This window comes from Physcomitrium patens, chromosome 15 (assembly GCF_059467195.1).
Source record: "Physcomitrium patens ecotype Gransden chromosome 15, ASM5946719v1, whole genome shotgun sequence".
Classification (NCBI taxonomy): Eukaryota; Viridiplantae; Streptophyta; class Bryopsida; order Funariales; family Funariaceae; genus Physcomitrium; species Physcomitrium patens.
In genome coordinates, this window is record NC_143424.1 from 9,590,693 (window position 1) to 9,595,655 (window position 4,963).

Consider the following 4,963-nt stretch of genomic DNA (forward strand, 5'->3'; position numbering starts at 1 on the left):
GCTATGCTTCATCTCTTTTATGTTTTTTTTATATATTTTTATATTTTTTATATTAGGATTTGATTTTTATACTAGTTCTATGGGTGTAAAAAATTTACAACAAAAAAAATTTAGGATCAGTAGACTAACATTTTATGTCTTGCATTTCTACTATTTCAAGCATTGTCACGATTTTAGCATTAATGCAATTGCTTTATTGCAATATTTTTGTTTGGAAAATTAAGGTCAAATCGCATTAATTTGAAGGTCATTTTGCTGAGATTTTTTACTTATTTTTACTTAATTTAAATTACTTTTCTAGTATTTAAGAGGGATAGATTCCCCACTAATAAAATTACCTCAAATTGATCTCAATTTACATGTGAACAAGATTTTGGTATGCATAGGAAATTTTGAAACCACAATGTTCAAAGTTTGATACTGCATCCACTTGCGGGAACCGCCAACATCACATCAACAATTCAAATCATTTTAAAGGCAAAATCATTCACACAAAGTCATAACTTAAATGCAGAGGTTTTATGGTTGCAGAATTTCACAATTTTGAAAATGACGAGAACAATCTGAGAATTCTGTGCAATTCCTCCAAAATCATTTCGAGGAGGGTTTTGCTGGTATGACGCTTTCCATTCACTGTTATAATTTTTTACTATTTATTTTCCCACGGTCTCACTGGTCGTCCCAGGATCGGGCAGGCCCCAGGGCAGAGTGAAGGGCTCAGGGCAGGCTCGCGGTCAGGATGGAGGGTTCTGGGCAGCAGTAGGACCCTGCCCGTGGTTACCGCACCAGTAAATTAGGGCTTGTCTTCTTCCTCGACGTAGGCTTCCATTTCTGTGATTTTTCTATTTTCGTAGAGCGATGTTCTGTCGATTAGTGTGTTGATCAGTGCAGAGGTTGCTCTTGGCTAAAATCAGCTCGCTTCACTCCTGGTAAATTGATGTTCATGCACTGTTCATCGATTATCAGCTTAGTGTTCCATCTTGTTAGCGAATGCTCTCGTTGGTTATCGTCGAAGAGTTCCTTGTGTTCTGACATTTTCTGTTTAATTTGCAGGTTGCCCGCAGTCGTCGGCATTAATGGAGCGTGACATTAGCTGCAGAATCTGGCGAAGTGCATTGCTGTTTACTTAATGAAAATTACAACGGATGTTAAGCGTTAATCATATGAACTGTTATTGAATCCTCATGCTGGAGCTTTTGGTGTATCTACATTCGGGTGAGTGCTGTGTCGTTCAGGTCCCACCAATGTGATGCAAAAAAATGGATCAATTCACTGATGTCTCCGCCGGTACTGTCATGGATGGTCTATCCTTGAAGGTGTTGTCCCAGTCACTGACTTTGCAATTTTGCTGCAAGGATTAAATGTCAACCTTTTATTAGTCGATCACGCTATAATAATATTGTCGCGATAGCCACTATCGATTGCAAAATAATGGAGTTAATCCCGTTGTTAAAGTATTTTTTTTTATTTGGTGTTGATGAATGAGAATCCTTTCCCAAGCATCTATTTATTTTCATGAGGAATTGAAAAGACGTGCCTGCTGTCAAAATGTTAGTTTTAGTGTATCTTTAATTAAAACTGTTTTGGTGCTGTGAGAATCTTACATCCATATAATTCCTCTACATGCTCGTTTTGTACCTAATCAGATTTCACGTTAAACACAAGTTATTTTTTATCTTCACAAGAACAAGAATCTGCTTCAAGAGCACGACCAGATATTGTGGTAGCAAATCCAGGACACATGTAAGTACACTAACAAAATTCTCCAGTAAGTGGATCAGAGAATCTCTTTATTCTTGAGTTAAATGAACTCGGGTTTAATGGAGCAGTTCATGAACTGTTATGCTTACGCAGCTGACGTTTTAATATTTGTCAAACGCTTTTATTAGCTCGTTGAGGAACAGAATGTGCTTTCAACTTTCTCCTTTATCTTCGTCTTTCTTGTCCCTCCTATCTGATTTGTCTCGTTCATACACTTAATGTGCTCCAGTGCCGAAAGAGGAGGCAAACTATGCTTTTCCCTGTAAGAGTAACAATCCATGATCTTATGAACCTGTCCCTTAATAGGCCTGGGCTTCTCTCATCCGATCCGTCCACACCTAGACCTGTGTCTTTAACTGAAGAGTACATACCCCCTTGCCGTCTTGAGTGAATTCATTTCGTCCAGTATGAGTTGTCTGTAGATATTGAGTTGCTTTGTTGAAAGAATTTCCAACTTGCAAAAGCAATGGAACATTGTTTGACGCCACTATTATGTACTATGCTGGGCTTCGGAGAGCCTCAGGAAGCACGAAGTTGATGTTCTGATTGCCTCTCATGTTTCTACTTAAATAATTGTTTGGTTAGTTTGATTGTTTTGTGGAAATTCGGGTGGATTATGAGTTTCATGAACATGGTAATAATTCACTGTATTTATTAATTTTTAAATATAATATTTTAGAGAATTAGCAATTGCTTGATATATCTTATTTTACAAAATAGAAGCATTTTTATAAAATAAAAAAGATAATATATAAAATATTATTAAAATCTGAAATAATAAATAAAATTAGTAGTCACTAAGAAGTACTCACTATTATTAAAATTTTAAGTAATATTCAATTATATAAAATGTACTATATATATATATATATATATATATATATATATAATTCATTATATGTATAATGAAAATATAAGATTTTTAGTTAATAATGTATGATTTTTTTTGTTTGTTTGTTTATATGGTCTTTTATAATTAAGATTTTAAGTATATATATATATATATATATATATATGTCATTGAGACGCATAGCAACATCTTCTACTACACAATAACATTAAGTATATCTTTTTATTCTATAGATTTGTTGTTGGTTGTAGCGTTTTAGTTTTAATTGAAATTTGTTCTAACACAATCATTATATTATTTCAAATACTTCAAATGAATTTTTATGCTATTAAATAAAAAATTATAAATATATTTTTTAAAAATATAAAAATATTTTAATAAATTTTTAATTGTTATTCCATGAATATAATTATTATAATTCTATTTTCATATGTTAAAAGATAATTTTAGTGATAATTATCTTTTAAAAATGAAGTATTTAAAAATGTATCTATAATTTAAGATTGATTTAATTATCTTTATAAATATAAAATTTAATATCCTTAAGAATAAATCATGTTTATTGCAACTATAATATAATATTGACTATTTTTTTCAACTATCTATTTTCACATTTCAAAAAAAAATTATACATTCGTATATGATAATTTTTAAAAATATTATATATATATATATATATATATATGAATTATGTAAACAAATAATTTAAAAAATATAAGTTAGTTAAATATTCTTTCTAAAAAATATATACAAATAAGTTTGATTGAACAAAAACAAGGATTATAAGAAATATATTTTTGACTTATGCTTTTAAGAATTAAGTATAAATAAATGATATGATTAATATCAGTTTATATAATATATTTATGAGATGCAATTGAGCATGAAATGGCAACCAAGAAGCTACGCAGATTGAGAATTAGAGATGATAAGTATGTATAATGAATAGTTAATCTACCTCAAGAACTTCAACACATCTATTTATTTATTTTTTGTGTACATGTTTAATTTAGAAACTTAGAAAGTAACAAGGGTAGTTCAAGTAATGATAGTGTATTATCTCAAAACAATGTGTTACCTATAAAAACAAATTAGTGAAAAACAATCAATCATGATTTTAACAACACCCAAATTTAATCCCAGCACCTCGCTCAAAAAGCAAGTCCGTTTCTTGCCAAGCATCCAGTAGCTTTTATTACATTCTAGGAATGATTCGGTTCCTCACCCACTATCACCACATGTCTGCAAGTTACCCAAGCACTAGGCACACAAAACCCTCTCTCTCTCTGTAGAATCAACAATATTGTATCTATAATTCAGAGTTCAGTATCCATCCAGGCTGCGAAGTTTAGCGTTCTGAAAACGAAATGAGTTCCTGCATATTCAGATATTAATTGCACGTCATACAGTTTCACTGTGAGTAGATTGTGTGTGTGTGTGTGTTTTTGGCTTAGAGACGAATCAAAGCCACGCCGCTACCGCTCACAGAAACGATCAACGTCGAGAGGTTGCCACAAAGGGATTGAGTTGAAGCATCGACGATACTCTAGACACACGTGGATGAATCAATTCCTGGGTCCCGCTAGAAAACTAATACCTGAAAGAGGTGGGGGCATCTCAACGTGGTAGAGTAGGAGAGTTAGGAGGCCAAGAGAGAGGAGAGTGTTCAGATTCTTGGTCATCACCGTGTGGGATTCTTCCTCTCCTTCGACGGCACGAAGGATGCATTAAGCTATCTAGCGCCGCCACAATCACCCAGCCAGTCCAGACAGATCACGTGCTCCTTGTGTCTGTCTGTCTGTCTGTCCCTTGGCCCTGTCTCCACGAGAAATGCCCTGACGTCACCCCCTCCCTCGTTGGAACCAACTGTAAGCGAACCCGAACACGAGGCGCCGTATCCAGCCAGAAACAACAACGTGAGACGCTACGTTACGCACCCACAGCAGTGGAAGAGTGAGTAGACGGCTTGATGGTGCGGGAAGTGGGTGGTAGTGGACTGTATTGTATTGAGATTGATGTGAATCTGTAAAGTTTTGTTTTGCAAATATCTGGGTTTTAAAAATAAGATTATGTGTATACATATATTCAAAAATAAAAGACCACACGTGAATGTCAAATTCAATATTCTTCAATTTTTCAAATTAATATCAATAATTTCATTGCAAAAGATAAAAGAATTATAGCAAAAAGATATTCAATGAATTGTGCTAGAATATGAGATTCAAGAAACAAAATTGGCAAGAAAATATATTACTTTAGATACATTATATATATATATATATATATATATATATAATTTTAAAAATTAATAAATATTTTTAACAAACATTTTTCACCCAGTATCTATCTCCG

The 4,963-nt window shown here is 33.1% G+C and overlaps 1 long non-coding RNA gene across 1 annotated transcript; it reads left to right on the forward strand.

Moving 5' to 3' along the window:
- The first annotated feature begins 817 nt into the window (after nt 1-817).
- Nucleotides 818-2,313, forward strand: LOC149987737 (uncharacterized). The gene is made up of 3 exons (XR_016506498.1): nt 818-929; nt 1,054-1,215; nt 1,647-2,313. It is a non-coding gene; the product is annotated as an uncharacterized LOC149987737 (long non-coding RNA).
- Nucleotides 2,314-4,963: the final 2,650 nt, after the last annotated feature.